The 17708-nt window shown below is 41.7% G+C and overlaps 1 protein-coding gene and 1 non-coding gene across 2 annotated transcripts in view; one reads left to right on the top strand and one right to left on the bottom strand.

Moving 5' to 3' along the window:
* The window catches only part of LOC138487900 (NXPE family member 4-like), a 459230-nt gene that overhangs the window by 113259 nt on the left and 328263 nt on the right, over nucleotides 1-17708 (bottom strand). The gene's annotated exons all lie outside the window — the stretch shown is intronic.
* On the top strand, nucleotides 9750-9856 carry LOC138490566 (U6 spliceosomal RNA). Its single transcript, XR_011275512.1, has one exon. It is a non-coding gene; the product is annotated as a U6 spliceosomal RNA (small nuclear RNA).

Below are 17708 nucleotides of genomic sequence, written 5' to 3'. Positions count from 1 at the left end.
TGAATCCTGGAGGAGAGCGGCATGCCAAGATGCTGGCTTGGTGTTGATGAGGGGCTGCAGCGTGGCTCGGGATCCATGCCTCCAAGGAGCCGGAGTGAGGCAGCCTGCATCCTGATGGCAAAGTTTGGTGAAGTGCTCTTTGCCTTGGCACCTGGGCCGGTCCCAAGGGTGTCTGAGGAGCAGGTTGTGAGACCCTGACCTCAACCCGCATATCCAGATGCTGCCCAGTGGGTTTCATGAAAGTGAGAAAGAGAAACTCGGGAGCGTGCGTTTGAGTGGAGCGGAGCAGGAGAAAGGCAATGTTTGCAAAGCGGCACAGAACGGAAAGAGAGAGAAAGCATATTAAGTACAGGGCACGGAACAGAAAGAGAAAAAGTATAAGAGACACAGAAAGTGCAAGAAATAATGGAAATAGGGAAAACAGAAAGAAAGAAAAGACGCTAGCGGCGCTAAAGGAAAGTAAAGCAGAATAAAGGCATGTGAAGTGAGCAAGAGGCAGGAGAAACACAGCATAAAGGTGCTAGGGTGCACAGTGAAGAAAAGGGTGCAAGTGTGTACAGTGAAATAAAGGAAATGAAGGACAGGAATGAGGGGTGCAGGAAGCACCTGAAAGTGAAAGGTTGGAAAGAAAGAAACAGATGAGTGCAGGTGTGCACGCTGTAAAGAAGATGATGTCCCAGAGGCACCATACAGAGCAAAGGAAACAAGGAGAGCAAGAAGGGGTGCAGGAAGCACCTGATGGCCAAAGGATAAAAAGGAAGAGCAAGTAACAAAGAGGGGTTAAAGGCCAGAGTGGTCGCGCTTGGGAGGAGCCAAGAGCCGAGCCTTCTCGAAAGTCTCTGATACTATCCCTTGCAAGAACTGTGCAGTGAAAGGTACATCATGACTAGGAGATATGTTTTGTTTAAAGACAAAAGGGACCTAATCTTGTGGAAGGGAACACTGAGAGGTCTAAGAAGAATAAGAACTTTGTTATTTGGTTAAAGACAGAAAAGGGCCCCAAGCTTGCGGAAGGGAACCCTGAGAAATCTAACAAGAGTTGTGCAAGAGACATTGTTGAACTGTGTAAAGAGTGGCCTACACTTCGGGAAGGGAACCCTGAGAGGCTTGACTAGAACTGTGCATTTCTTTTGTTTGAAACTGGAAGAGTCCAAGGTTGGGGAAGGAAACCTCAAGAGATCCAAGGATATTGTTAACGTTGTTGATTTGCTGCAAGAACCCTGCATGGAAGGTGCTAAGGGCTCCCCTTTTAAATTGTATCTTGCACAGGCAGAACTACACCCATTGGTAAGACTATTTGAAACCAGCTGTGGTGTACATTTCCTTTTCTTTGAACCACTTTTTATTTCCTTTTTAAAGACATCCCAACACATTTTCGTAAAGAGTGAGGGCAAGCATAGACTTTCAGACATCGACAGCTCTTAGAAACATCTGTTAATGGAACCATTCCTTTAGATTTAGGGCCGGTTAGGCATTACACCAAACCCAGAACCTTAATAAATAAAGAATTTGAAAATAACATCTTTGAGTCTGTGTCTCTTGATACCATGCTTGTCTCACATAGCCCTCACAACTAAAACAAAGCAATGTGTAGGGGTGTCAACCACAAACTAAACAGTGTTCTAAATAGAAAGTTCTGAGCTATTTCCCGCTTGGGCTTATTTTTCAGCTTCTTCCCCAAATGTCGATACGTTTGTTATAATGTTCAATTTACCTTCTGGTGGACTTGCAATCAAAAATTTCCATCTTGTATACAGGTCAGGATACCCTTCCCCAAGTTCAATATAGTTCCAGGGCAACACTTCTCAGGATTCCCTCCACCAAGTTCAATATTAAAGAATGACACAAAAAGAAGTATCTTGAGGCTTGGTTCTCTACACAATGTTTCAACAATTATTTACAGTTCCGGGTTCTCCTCATCAAACCTTGTATCCACCAATGATAGTTTTCCTCTTCAACACAACAGCAAACTTCCTTGTTGGCATATATGGTTCCCTCGTCACAGTTGTTAGACCACAGATCCACCCATTACAGGTCACATAACCAGCCAACTTGTATTCACTTTCAGCAGGTTTCAGTTCAACAGGTGCTAATTCTCTGGTCTGGATGCAGTTATTGGATCACACGATCCACCCATTACAGGTCACGCAACCTTGAACTTCCAGGCTTCCTTGAATAATTCAATATTCCACCAAACAAGTGCTTTCTTGACTTAGACTCCAACTTCACTCAGAGCCTTTTATTCAGTTTAATGTGAGAAACCTCATGGTATTCTTCAACCAACTCCCTCAAAATCTTCCATTCAGGTGGCCAGGGAAGGGCCATCACTTTTGGATCCTGACCCTGGGGGTGGACAAATCAGGGAGGATCACCTGAGCGGAGAGGTTCGAGGGATTGGAAGAAGGATACCCAAGTGGACGAGACATGGTATTTCCCCAGTCCCAAAAATACCCCAACCTACTCTCCTTCAGCCTTTATGGGGTATCTACAATCTCACCCCACCCACCCCTCCCCATTTCCATCAAATACTGAAATGACGAAGAGGCAACTAAGATCAGTAAAAATTACCCATAGGAATAACATGGGGAAAGTAAGGGCAACCTATGCTAGAAAGAACACAGGTTGTCCCATTAATAGAGTCAGGCAGGGTCATACACTTAATAGTGACCATTTAAACCTGATTCCATTTGACTGTTTTTTATTTCACTATAAAATGTGTGGTTTTACAGAGATGAATGAGCGAGCTGGAGAAGCATTTTGGAACAGAGAAGCCACAAAGCCCACAAAGCTGGGAGCTGCAGGAAAGAAGGTCTGGAGGAGAGCAGCTTGCTGCAACGCTGGCCCAGTTTGTGAGGAAAGCTGTAGCATGGCGGGGGAGCCGCGTCTCCTGTGAGCCGGACCGAGGCAGCTGGGACCCTGTTGGTAGCTGGGATGCTGTTGGCAGAGTCTGTGTAATTGCTCGTTCCCTTGGGCCATGTGCAGGGTCCATGGGTGCCTGAGGGGCAGGTGGTGAGACCCTGACCTCGACCCAAAGTATCCCGGAGAGACCATTCGCCAGCGCTATGCTATCCAGTGAGTTTTGCGTTCAGATAGAGAGAAAAGTGCGAGTGTGCGGGTGGCTGGAGCGGAAAAGAGGGGAAAAGAAAGATTGGTAAAACGCCACGAAGTGGAAAGCAAGAAGGACAGTTTTAAGAAACAAAAGTACAAAGAGAGAAAGTGAATGAAAGAAAGTAACAGAAGAAAAACAGTGCGTGTGAGCGGTGCAAAATAAGATACAGTAAGCAAATAAATTTGAAAGAAAGGGCAAGCGGCCCGGATGAAAATTTAAGAAGACAGAAGCAAAACAAGAGGAAAGTGTGAGGGCGCACGATAAAGTTATGGGGGGGCAAGCAGCCGAAAGCAAAGTAAGGACAAGGTGCGAATCGGCATGGAGAAGGAAAATAACAGTTTAAAGATGCAAGGACGCACGGCAAAGGAAAGAAAGTGAAAGTGTGCCCAACCAAAGACAGAAGTGAGTGAAACAGAAGGGTCCAAGAAGCACAATAAAGCAGGAAGGTGTAGGAGGCACGGAAGAGGTGTAGAGTAGAAAGGAACAGAAGGGTGCACAACAAAGTGAAAAGAATAAAAGGCAGTGCAACTGTACATGACAAGCACCTGAAGAAAAGAAAGGTACAAAGGAAAGTTTGACACATTTCTTTGTGGATTTTGAAGCTTGAATAAATTGAAGCTTGGGGAAGGCAACCCAGAGGAATTCAAAGACACTGAAGGTATTTTAATTCACTGCAAAGACCCATTGGCGAAGGTCTTGCAGGCAACCTGTTTGATTGAACTCATTTTGTTGGTGAGCTTAAAACCACACCTGGCGAGAAGGTGCCCGGTAACCAACCCTGGTTTCCTATTTTTCTGTTAAACCACTACTTTTAATTTTTGACAAAAGAAACACTTACACATTTTTGAATAGAGTGAGGACAAACATAGGTTTAGACGCAGGCAGACCTTTTTATCTGGCCTTTCAGACATGGACAGCCCTTAGAAGTATCATTTCAGGGAAAAATCCCTTTAGAGTTAGGATTAGTTAGGTATTACACCAACCCTGAAACTTTAAATAAAGGTTTTGAAATCTTATTTTCTGAGTTTGTGTCTCTCTTGTCACCATGCCTGTCGCACAGTTCATGGATTAAAAATAGTAGTTGTGCTGTTTCACATCATTCAATATTAAAAATGGATAGTCTTTTGGCTTTCTTTTCACTTGGATATTCAAAAGGGGCAGGTTTTACATCTTTCATTCAGTTCGGTATTCAACAAATGGTTTTTTGCTGAATTTCTTTCATTTCAAAGTTCATTAAGTATAACTTTGCGGGTTTCGTACAATTGAACAGTCAATACGGACAACATGACTTATTTCATTCAGTTCAGCAGTTGCTAAGTACAACTTTGCTTGTTTCATTCATTGCATTCAGTTCAGTAATTGGTAAGTGTAGCTTTTCTGATTCATTCAATTTCAGCATTCAATAAAAACACCTTAGCCTGTTTCATTCAGTTACATTTTTAGCCTGGGGGTTCCCCCGCAAAGACACTCTGCGTGACCGCAGATGAGATATACGGCATGATAGTGTCCAGATAAGCACAATTTTGTTCATTTCCATTGACTAGTTAATGCTGATTTTGCACCATTTGATACAGACTCTATACCATTTTAGGTATTGTACCTCAATCTGTTTTACTTTGACGCATGTTTTTTCAAAACAACCTGGTGTTTACACACTAGGTTACACCTTTGTTTTCTCTCCCCTTGTCACGGTTCCCCTAGTTTTTAAATCTCTCCTAGAGTGACCTTTTGAGCACCTAGATGGTCTAAATAATTGATGTCTGTTCAAGTTCTGCAAGAATTCCAACACACTTGGGAAAAATATACCACAGACTGCTCTCGTCCCTGATACAGATACAGGGTGAGCAGCCTGTGGTCTCCAATGTAGATCAGCAGTATGATTTATTGTTTTTCCAAAGAAAATGACCTGCTATGCAAACAAACGTTTGCCCTCTCCTCCGTCTTTTTTGATAAGTCAATATTGTTTTTATCTTTCTGCCCCCTATAGGGTGAGCTACCACACCTCCCCTGAGGAAGGCTCAACCACGGATGCGACACATATTGGCAAGCCGTAACATGTTTTCATGCTTGGTGTATTGACCCAGAGAACAGCATTGAACCCAGAGAACAGCATTGATAAATGTTTTTGATTCTACTTAAACATAGGCAGACAACAAGGCTATGCTTATTAATTAACCATGCCAATACTCCCTATCAATCTACAAGGGTAATTTTTTACACACCCTGTTAGTTCATTTGCAGTAGACACTTATCTCCTGCACAGTACCCTGTTCATTAGGCCTAAACCATTTAAAATTGTTTTTACTAATGATGGTTTATCTTTTGTGATTCGTGTATATTTTTTGAATACGTTGTCTCATTTCATTCTCTATGTATGAGGATGGTTCATGAATTTAAAAATGTATATTTCGTTGTATTTAATCAAGTTTGTATTAAATTAAGCTTTGCACTTTAAGGACTTTTCTTTTGGTTTCTATGCAACTCTTTTGAGCGCTTCCCTTCTACTATTAGAAATAATTGGAATTCAATGACAAGAATAATGACTGTCAAAGAAGTGAGGCTCCCTATATTTGATTAAGACTATCATTCAGTTCAATATTCAATAGATGTAGGCTTGTTTGTTTTATTTTGACACATTCAATTCCGTCTCTGAAAATTGCAACTTTGCCGATTTTAGGACATTTCCATATTCATTAAGGGAAGCTTTGCCCATTTCAGGTAGTTTAGTATTCAGTAATAACAACTTTGCCAGTTTTCAGGGACCGCTAAGTTATGTGTGTTCTCTTGGAGCTCTTGGGTGTTTCTGGGGTCTCTGACACTTACACACATCAGCAGCTCCTTCCTGTGTGGCTTTTCTCCAGCTTGGAACGGTGGTTCGCCAGGTACGGTATTCCTCCTCAGGCTCATGTGCGCAGCTCCGCCTCTGCTTCCTGACAGCTCCTGCTGCCCTCCTTCTCTTTCAAGGGACCTTCTCCCTGCAGAGTGCCACCAGCAGGACGCCTGGGCTCTGTAGTGGTGTTGCGGCTTCTCGCACGGCTCCTTCTGCTGTGTTTTCTGGTTCCCCTGGTTCTCCTTCTTTCCCGTGCCTCTGCAGTCCACTTCATATACACCTGCAGTCCTGTAATGGCCTGGAGGTATCCTTAATTACTAAAGCTGCCTGGTTCTAATTATCAGGACATTCCTGACCTGCCTTCATCTTATTCGTTCCAGTGTGGTGAGAGTAAATGGTATCCATTACTCTAAGTTGCCTTTTCATCGTCTCCGTACTAAAGTCGGGAATTTGTGTAATGTTCCTAATTCTCAAGTGTTCTTTTCTCCTACCAACACTGTCAGATATAACAAGAGCGGAATCCATGGGAACTGCCTTAGAATAACCTATAAAGGTTGGATGAGGTTTAAGCTGGCTATCACAAGGATATGGGGGATACCATGTCTCGCCTAAAGGCATCTTGCTCCCAATATCCAAGGACACTTCACCTAGGTGATCCTCCCTCACCTACCCATCCCCAGGGTGAGGATCCAATAGCAATGGCCTTTCCCTGGCCACCTACATAGAGGATCCAAGGGGAGTATGAGTGAGAATACCCTCAGGTTTCTCACTAACTCTTCCCCAATGCGAGTTGGACCTGTGAAGCACCAGGATGCTTCACAGGGGAACTGGGAAAGAAAGTATGTTGCATTGTTCTCAGTCTTTTCTGTGTTCACCTGTGAAGCAGCATGTTTGAATGTCCAAGAATCATTGTATTACCCGGGGATTGAATTCTTTTCTTTGATGGATCCAAACTAGAGGAGAGTGGTCTGTTATTAAACATGCAACCCAAAAGATAATATTTCAGATGTAACACAGCCCTTTTGATGGCTAAGGATTTTAGTTCAATGACTGAGTAGTTCTTCTCTCTTGGAAAGATTTTCCTACTGTCATATAAAATGTGATGTTCTACACTGTCATGGTTTTGTGATAGTACAGCTCTTAATCCCATAAAAGAGGCCTCAGTATGAAGGATGAATTCCTTAGAAAATCTGCTACTCTTAAAATTGGGCTTTGACAAAGAGCTTGTTTCATGGTGTTATAACAAAAGACATCCTCTTCTTCCCATTGGATCTTTTGTGGTTCAGCATTTTTCAATTTATCTGTCGGCCTAGATGTTTTACTGGAGAAATTAGGACTAAATTGGCGGTAATATTCAACCAACCACAAAAAGGCATTTAAATCTTTCTTGGTTCTTGGAGTGGGTGTATCAAGGACAACTCTTACTTTTTCTTGATGGGGTTGGACTGAACCATTACCCACAAAAAAACATAATATTATACCGCGGATTGAGCCAGTTTGCATTTTTTGGGATTGGCGGTTAGCACTGATTTTCTCCACACCCTCATGATAGTATAGAGATGGTACACATGATCTTCCCATGTCTTGCTATAGATAACGATATCCTCAATGTAGGCTCTGCAAAATTCTGAGTATGGTTGTAAAATTATATCCATAATTCTCTGGAATTTTGCAGAGGCACCTTGCAGCCCAAAAAGCAGGACTTTAAATTGAAACAACCCCAAAAGAGTGGGGAAAGCTGTTTTCCATGTAGAGGTACTTGCCAATATCCCTTTGTAAGGTCTAAAGTTGAAAGATAGACAGCATTACCCAATCAATGTATCAGATCATCAATACGAGACATGAGCTAAGCATCAAATGCAGAGATGCTATTTACTTTATCTAATCTATACAAAATCTCCAACTTCCATCGGGTTTTGCCACCAACACGATGGGGGAGGACCAAAGACTATTGGAGGGCTCAATGATATTGGCTTCTAACATGGTTTTAAATTCTTAGTTCTTTCTAGTCTCAGGTAACCTATATTGCTTTAGATGTACCACTTTACCTGTCAGAGAACGTATATGATGATCTATACTCTTCACTCTCCCAGGTTCTTCACGAAGCACATTGGTACATTGTCTTATTAGATAAAATAAGTCTTGTTTCTGTTTATTAAGATCAGATTAAATTAAGGCATTAAATTCTACGTCTTCTGGCAATAGACATGATAGTATGATAATTGGGGACTCTGAGGGATTTTCCTTCCATTCCTTCAACAGATTTATGTGATAAACTTGGGTTTGAAGGTGACGTCTGGTTGTGCAATCTTATAATTACATGGACCCGGGATACTAGTTTATTTTTAGGAGGGAGGTAGGGAATAGAACCAGTACCTTTTGACCTATTGAGAATGATCTTGGTAACACCTTTCTATTCTAAGAAGCCTTTTGATGTTCCATGGGCTTTACCCAAATGAGTTTGTACCAAGGACCTTACAGCAGACATATGCTCTTTCAACATATTGGCCGTTTGAGAGTGTGGAATAGGGGCCTCCTCTCTTTCTTCCCACTTTCTCGTAACATATCAAGGACATCCCAAGGTTCTTGGCCATAACTGAGTTCAAATGGGGGAAAGCCTGTTGGGGCCCAAGGGGTTTTACAGATGCAAATAAGGCTCTCAGGAACCCCACTCGAGAGAAAAAAGGGATCAGATATTTCCGAATTTGCTGAGTGGTATTGTTTCTGGTATTGTTTCTGAAAGGAAAGGCCTCCGGAAAGCATGTGGTATAATCTACATTAACAAGAATATTTTTGTTCCCCAATTTAGAAGTTTCCAGGGGTCCTAAAATATCCATACCAATGCGGGAAAACGGGAATTGGATTATTGCCAATGGATTTAAGGGGACTGGTGATGGCATATTTGTGCTGGTTTTCTGACAAACCTCACACGTTTGGAAAAGGTTTTAATGTCTGCATGTATTCAATGCCAGTACAATGTATTTGTTATATGTGCCTAAGGGTTAGACTGTCCCAAATGATCTCCTGTTAAATGTGATTGTGCTGTTTCCAAAACAACCTGTTTATGACTTTTAGGGACTACTAACTGGGTTCTCGACAATCCTTCCGAAGTGATATCTCTTCTTTAGAGGAATCAATGTTTGAGAAAGAAAAAAGGTCCTCCTTTCTCACGACCCTCTGTTTCTGATATTGTTTGCACAAAAGCCTCTGTCATCAAGGGGTTGTTTCTCTCTCTGTGCAAAGGCTAAATGAGGAAGGGTCTCGGGTTCTTCTGCTATAAGTTTTCTGCATTCCGAGAGGGAAGGGTCAGCAGATGGCTCATCAGCCTCCTCAAAACCCTGAGTTCCCCTATCTGTATTCTCCTTCCAAGGGTCTTTAATAAGTCAAGGGAACATGGCCTTCTCTAGTGACGCTTGAGCGATCTTATCTCCTTGATGGATTTGAAACAGGTAATTTCCATGATTCTGCAGTAAGACTTTAGCATCCCCTCTGAAATATTGGTTGATCACTCCCGCCAATACATCCATCCCAAACATCCAGGCTAGCCCGGACTTGGGAGCTAACCTGATATAAGTGTCTGGGGGTAGAATTAATATGAAATCTGTGGGTATCCATTTTCTTTCCCCTGGAGGAATGATCTCATCTCTAGTGCTACAGATATCAAATCCAATAGAACCCTTTGTGGCTACTGAAAGATCTGATTTAAGGTACAACAACATGTTTTATTAAACGGAAAAGATCAGGCTGGATTAAGGCCTAACTTGCCCTATACTAAGGTGGGATTTCCCTACGTAAAGAAACTAATGAAAGGTGCTCGCTTCGGCTGTACATATACTAAAATTGGAACGATACAGAGAAGATTAGCATGGCCCCTGCGCAAAGATGACACACAAATTCGTGAAGCGTTCCATAAAAAAAAATAAAAAAAAAAATAAACTAACGAAAGTCTGTTTTAGAAAGTTCAACTGAAAAGTCTGTGTGTTCAAAACCTGTGATAGCCCTCACAACTAAAACAAAGCAATGTGTAGGGATGCCAAGCATAAATTAAAAGGTTCTGAGCTATTTCCAGCTCGGGCTTATTCTGCATCTTCTTTTCCCCAGATTTCAATATGTTTGTCTTCTGGTGGACCTGAAATCAACCTGTTCCATCTTTCATGCAGGTCAAGATGCCCTTCCCCAAGCTCAGTATAGCTTCAGGACAACACGTCTTATGATTCCCATCCCCAAGGTCAATATTAAAGAATGATACAAAAAGAAGTATCTTGAGGCTTGGTTCTCTGCACGACATCTCAACAATTCTTTACAGTTCAGGGTTCTCCTCACCAAACCTTCTATGCCCCAATAATAGATTTCCTATTCAACAAAACAGCAAACTTCCTTGTTGGTATATATGGTTCCCTGGTATTGGCACAGTTGTTGGACTACACAGTGCATCCATTACAGGTCACCTAACCAGGAACCTTGCATTCACTTTCAGCAGGTTTCAGTTCTCTGGTCTAGGTGCAGTTATTGGATCACACGATCCGCCCATTACAGGTCATGCAACTAGGAACTTCCAGGCTTCCTTGAATAATTCACTATTCCGTCATACAAGTGGTTACTTGATTTGCCTCAGCCTTTTATTCAGTTTACTGTGAGAAACCTGACAGTATTCTCCCACCCACCTCCTCGAGATCTTCCATTCAGGTGGCCAGGGAAGGGCCACTGCTTTTGGATCCCGACCCGGCTGGTCGACAAGCTTTCATTTCATAGATTAATAATAGTTGTCGTGCTGTTTCATATCATTCAATATTCAAAATGGATAGTCTTTTGGCTTTCCTTTCACTTAAATATTCAATAGGTGCACGTTTTACATCTTTCATTCAGTTTGGTATTCAATAAATGTATCTTTGCTGAGTTTCTTTCATTTCAATGTTCAATACGTATAACATTGCGGGTTTCATTCAATTTAATAGTCAATGAGGGCAATGCAATTTATTTAATTAAGTTCAGCAGTTGGTAAGTACAACTTTGCTTGTTTCTTTCATTGCATTCAGTTCAGCGATTGGTTAAGTGTAGCTTTTCGTGTTTTATTCAATTCGGCATTCATTAAAAACACCTTAGCCTGTTTCATTCACTTCAATATTCAATAGTTGTAGGCTTGTTTGTTTTATTTTGTTTGCATTCAATTTGGTATTCGAAAAATGCAACTTTCCCTTTTTTTTGTTCATTTCCATGTTCATTAAAAGCAGCTTTGCCGATTTCAGGTATTTTAGTATTTAATAGTAACAACTTTGCCAGTTTTCAGGGACCACTAATTTATGCACGTTCCCTTAGAGAGCTCCGGTGTTTCTGGTGTCTCTGACACTAGACCCACTTAAGAAACTCCTTTTTGTGCGTTTTTTCACCTGGCCACGAAAGCCTTTTGGCGGGGAACGGTATTCCACCTCCTCTGGCTCTCGTGCGCAGCTTCGCCTCCTCTTCCCAACAACTCCTTCTGCCCACCTTCCCTTTCGAGGGACCTTATCCCTGCATAGTCTGACCAGCAGGATTCTTGGGCTCTGTAGTGGCGTTTCGGCATATCAGTGTCTCAGTTTCTCACACAGCTCCTCCTGCTGTCTGCCGACAGTCTGGTTGCCCCTAGTTCTCCTTCACACTCTCTTTCTCATGCCTCTGCAGTCCACTTCTTATACACCTGCAGTTTTGTAATGGGCTGCAGGGGAATACACAAATAATGTTATACTAAGGGTACCTGGTAGGCCTTGGTCCTCCAGGTTAATCACACAAATTACAAAACAAAATGATCTAGGCCTTTATGTCACCCCAAATTTCTTTGGTCTGTCTTTCATAAACCATTTATTTTTTTATTGTCAATTTCAGTTTATTACAAACTTTATTGTACATTTTGTTGTTTATTTACTTGATTCCTTCTCTTTCAATTCCATTTTATCCTTACCATGAACTAAAACAACTGAATAAGTTAAAATACTAATTTTACATTGACATCGTTTCCTCTTTGCTAGTTCATCAACTTCTGGGTACATAGTTTTAAAGTCATTTTTGACAACGGATTTTCCCCTCGTCATTTCCGCAATAGCTTATCAAGATAGTCAACTACTGCACAGATCAACATAAAGTTCTTGCCAGTCAAGAGTGCATACCACCACTCTTCCATGTTTTCATTTAAGGGAGCAAGGTTTCCCAAAAAGGCAATTCTTTGGGTTTTTAGAGCCGAACATTCGATAACTAAATGAAATGTTTTAAGGACTCAACTGTGATGTTACAGAACCGGCAGTGATTGTTTCGAGTGTTAACATCATGTTTCAGAAACATCATCTCCTTGGTTGGAAGCAAGTTTAAACATATTCGCAGGAACTGATCTCGATGATATATCGAGGCAAACATTTCCAGATATTTCGGGATATGATTTACTCTGCGAGCTTCAATGGTAGCGAGTTTAAGTCTGTTGTTGGTGGTGTCATCCAGTCACTGTATGTGAGCTTCTTCTTTACAGTACACAGATTGGCCCAGATTGTCTCTATATTGGTTCCGGTATGGGCCAAGTAAATGGAAATCCTTTCTGTCCATTTCTTCAGCAGGCCTTGATAAGGCTTATAAGAGGTTGAATTCAGGATTTGATAAGGAATTACTGATGGCTTCATTGTCATTTTCTTCATCAGTGCCACTGATTACCAGAGCACTGTGGCAAACGAGGACTGTAACCCAAGTTCGTAGCGGCTGGCAATGATCGAAACATGTCTTGGCAAGTGAAGAACTTTGCACCAGAATTGCCCTTCTAACGCATTCCAAGTGACTCTACTGATGTTAAAGCTAGTTTAGCTCCCAAATGTTATCGCAGCCACTACCTTTTGCTGGTAGAACATAATCGCCGGTTTGAGTGTAAATTTGCCAAAATCTTCATGTAGTTTTGCACCTTGCAACATTAAGTTCTTCATTCTTGTTTTCAGATCTTCAGTCCACTGCCATTGACTTATTAAAGAGAATGCCCAGGTTTTGAATGGTGTCTATGCTTTCTAGTTGTTTGCCACCTGTGTACCAAGAAGATGACAATTTTGGACTTTTTAACATTCATTTCCAGGTTGTTTCTTTGCAGATATGCCTCCAAGTTGTTCAACAGTCGCTGAAGGCCTATTTGTGTGGTGTCAACAAGCACCAAATCATCAGCATCTGTCGCCCGGCTTATCTGATGTCCATTGACTCTTGGATGAAAGGTGTTACACTCCAATAGTGCTGCTGGCAGGTCTGCAATGTACACTTTGAAGATTAGTGTTGCTAGTGGGCATCCTTGCTTAGCACCCTTTTTGGTTATTTTTTCTGTCAATTCGCCTTCAGCGTTAATTGTTACTCGAATTGATGTGTCAGAGTGAAGTGATTTGATAGCTTGTAGTAAATCCAGGGGACAATCCCACTTCCTTGGTTTTTGCCACATAATACTCCTGATTACACTATCAAAAGCTTGACGTAGATCTACAAACGCCAAGAATAGATTTTTGCCACCTTTTATTGTTTTGAGTTTCAGCAGATTTAACAGGGTCAGATTCAACTCGACTCAAGCTCCCTTGGTGAAACCTGTTTGTCTGGCGTCTATAATTCCAACGCCGTTGGCCCGTTTAGCTAATCTTTTTTGGCAGAAATGAAGCGAAGATCTTACCAACGACCTCTAACAAGGCAATCGGACGGTAGTTGTTTGGATCTGCATGATCTCCTTTTTTGAAGATCTGTACAACTACTGCTGATCGCCAAGACGAGGGAATTTTCATCGCCGTACAGATTTGTCAGAAAAGAGTTTCAATTATAATGGCCCATTGTTCTTTGTTCCTTTTTAACATTATATTGGTTCCGGGCCAGCTGCACCTGCATTTTTTAATTTTGAGATTGCTTCCTCCATTTCGTCTTTCCCACACATCTGCATTCACTCCGATGCTCATGTTTGCTTTCTGATTTAAGGAACCCTCGTTTGTTATTGCCCAAGTTTCTCTACTCTGTCGAGCGCATATCATTTTTAACATTTCCTCTGCTCACACTTGGTCTCGAATCGGTTTGAAAGAAATTAGCCAATTTCGATATTTTTGGCAACACTTCTTTTTTTCAAGAGGCAAATGCACAGCTTTGCAAGACTTCAGCATCTTAATATCATGCTGCATTGTTTTCTTCTCATCAGCAACCTTTTTGCTATAGGGGAATCTGCATTTAAAATGATCAACTCAGGAGCCACTTTTTGTTCTTTTGAATTGCGATAGTAAAGGGTCATAATGGAGGATTTTTGCACTCTGTGAATCACCGACTGATAATTTAATTGTCGAACTGGAGTTTGCGTTGTTGTCCAAGTCAGATGGACAGCGTCGTGGTCACTATTTTTCATCTTAATTATTTTATGGGAAAGATTTCTTGAGGACCAAATATAATCAAGCATTTTATGGCTTCCATTCCAGTGCCAGGTGTGGCTCGCTGGGATATCACAACTTATCTGGCCGTTCAACATTTCACAATTCCTGATAGCCAATTTATGCATCCAATGCTTGCCACAACCATCTTGCTAGTTTCTTTTCATATCTTTCAATAGCCCGCTGAGGTCGACCTATGAGAAATTCAAGTCACCACAAACGATAATATGAGGATTGTGGAATTCCAGCATGTAATCGTCAATTAGTGTCATAACTGAAGAGATAAACTTCCCAGAAGATATTTTAGCTGGGTTCCAGTAGGTGTTCACAATCAAGAGCTTTTCTCTTCTATTATTATTGTGATGGGTGATTTGTATGGTCGTACTTTGAACAAATATATTTGGGTTTAAAGATTTAATTACTTCCCAGTTCACATTGTTTTTTATCATGGTTAAGAGGCCAGAGAAGAGGTGGCCGATCGTGAGCTTCATTGCTGCATTAAGGAGGACTGTTTAACTATCACAAACGGGAGTTTCGCGCAACCAGATTTCCTGGAGGCATATTAGTGAAAGATCTTCTTTAGTTCATCATCTTTAAATAAGCGCAGGAAGCCTTGCGTGTTCCAGGAGAATAACGAACACTCATCAAAAGAGGTAGATGTTTTTAGCTAATGTTGTACCAATCATCTTTGTTTCAAAGCAGTCGATCTTTGCATCTTCTCATCATAGAATCTATTGACATCGCGATTGGTCCTTCTCTCATACCTTTCCTGAGTCTCCTTTGTTCATTCTCGGACAGCTGGTTACTTACCATTTGATGCCCTGGTGTTCGGGGCTTTTTCCATTTGTCTCTTTTCAGGCTCAATCAAGCTGCTTAGCTCGTAACCAAATGTAAATAGTTCATTTCTGGCGGCTCTTAAAGCATTTTCAATCAACTGAGAGTGTACATGGAGAATCACCCAGTCAGATCACTTTTCTGATGCATATTCCACTATGTCTATGTCTTCCGTTTAATTGTTCTCAGTGAGAACACGCAATGGAGAAGTCTTATGGTATCTTGTTTGTTGAGGTTCACCTCATTCTTTTCGCGCAAAACATTTTCAAATTGTAGTTTTTTGGACAAATGTGGTTTATCTCTATTCGCAGAATTGTCATATATGTTTTTTGCTCCTTTCCTTTGCGCCTGTGACAAGGTACATTTTGGATTCATTTTCATGATTGAATCATTAATTTGATCTTCGTCTGGTGCTCTTGAAGCTTTCCTTTCGTGATCGGGAAAGATCTTACCATCGAATACTCGGACTTCCAGTTTACGGTTTCTAATCCCAAACTTGATACGTGATGTACTATATGCCTTGTTGTCCTTACTGGATTGGAGTGAAACTTCTACGGCTGCGCCTCTTTTCTCAAAACCATCTGGCAGCTCATCTTCAGAGGTGTTCCACTCGTCGTCTTCGATGTAGTATGTAGACAAGTTTGCCAAATCAGCTGATTTAATCGTGTCACTAAGTTCCGGCTCATCGTTGTCAACTCTCGGCCGTTTGTTTGCATTGCTTGTCAATTTTGGGGACACTTTCAATGTTAGCTGTATGCCCTGGGGGGGGGGGGCTTACTCTCGTCACTTTTGTTTTCTTGGGTAGCTTGTTCGAATATTGATATTGGCGGAGGGGTGATTAGATTTCTAATTAAGCTGTTGGACTTGTTTTTTAATCTCGCACCTGTTTTCTTAAATTGTATCCTTAGTTACAGCTTGGGTTTCCGAGAGGGTCTTATTGCAGGCACTATCTGATTTCCGAGAGAAAATATATTAATGCATGGGGTGATTTCATTGCTGTGTTTTTGTAGAGAAACTTTCGCTCTTCCAGGTGGATTTAATCCAGTGCATTTTACAGCATTTTCCACCAGCTTCAACGGTGGTTGACGTAATCTTCAAGGGATTTCCATCCTAGAGACTGTCTTAGCTTGGGTTTCTCTGTATTTAGAAACTCCACCAAAGCCATTTTGTCAGGTGGAAGCACATTGGATATTTCATTAGGAGAGTTTGTGTGTTTGGCAACTTCAAGACTGACCTTATTTCTGCAGTTGCAGGGGCTTGCCTCGACATTCTACAACATTTTGTGGAAATTATGCCTCATCCACTTGGTACAGTCTATTACTGCTTCCATTAACTCAGATTTTTTGATTGTGCTGTTCCTTGCCAAGTCACTTAATCTATTGTTGCCATTTAGATGAGGCTTCATCTTCACAGTCAAACCTTTTATGGATATGTTCGGTAAATGCTTCCAGAGCTTGGAGTTGATCGTCGCAAGCAAGTACTCCTGATCTTCAGGTTTCATTGAGCGACTCGTAAAGTTTGACAAATGGTACCATAGAAATTGATGTGGCTGCCAGCACATTGTTATGGTTCTGGAGACCAGCTGCCACAGAAAGATGATGTTTATTATTTGGCTTGTTGTCTTATTAGATTGGTAGCTGCGTATTTGAATTACATGATGAGTTTTCTACACAAGGGCACTCCTCTTTCTGAGACCTGCCGCTTACGGTGTTTGCATGTTCCTTAGTAGTTTTTTTGATGTAAGGGCGTCTGTCTGATCGTTTTAGATGCCTGAAAGGTTTTCCCAGTCTGCGGCAAACTCATCAAGTCCTTACAAGGCTGTGGTAGCTCGGGCTTTTTCCCATTCTGTGCTTCTAACTCTAATGATTTTGTGCCTGTCAATTGTGAGATACGATCAGCAGAGACTCCATGTTCTTTTGTGGCTGTTGAAATCTCACAACTGGCATTTAGCCTCTCTTTTAGGTTCAGAAAGTCAGACGGTAGGTGCTCTGTCAGACAAGCTTCTTTTGCGGCTAGATCAGAGTAGAAGTGGCGGGGTGCACCAGATCATATCCTACTTTCGGCTTTGTGGTTTTAGCAACAATGGTATGTCTCTCAATGAACTTCTCCGTTTGGCGCCTCCCATCGTTTCCATCATTTCCATTCGCCAGCTTGCCGCACATATGAAACTCGGCTTAGTTTCTCCTTTCCTCAAGCGACAAGTCATGACTACATTTCTCGCTATTGTTATTTTGTGGCACTTTGGTATCTGCAAAGACTTGATCGTTTTGTTGTTCGCTTGCCAGGGCACCAATCAGGGCTTTGTTCATTGGATTAGTGGCACTAGGTCGGTTGGCCGTGTCCGCATCCAATGTATCCGCATTACTTTCAGACCTTGATGCGTTCACCTTTTGCAAGGTGGTATTTGTGAGTGTTTTGGAACGATCACGTTCACCCCCGCGTTTGTTATTGGCCTCATTGCTGCCATTCCCCTTTCTGTTCTGGTTGAACTCAGCGAGCTCACCCATTTCCATTAATTCCTAATCAGTAATATGAAATTTTCACCTCCACG

This window comes from Ambystoma mexicanum, chromosome 9 (genome assembly GCF_040938575.1).
Source record: "Ambystoma mexicanum isolate Mex_15411 chromosome 9, UKY_AmexF1_1, whole genome shotgun sequence".
In the NCBI taxonomy this organism is placed as follows: domain Eukaryota; kingdom Metazoa; phylum Chordata; class Amphibia; order Caudata; family Ambystomatidae; genus Ambystoma; species Ambystoma mexicanum.
This window is presented reverse-complemented; position numbering and strand designations above follow the sequence as displayed.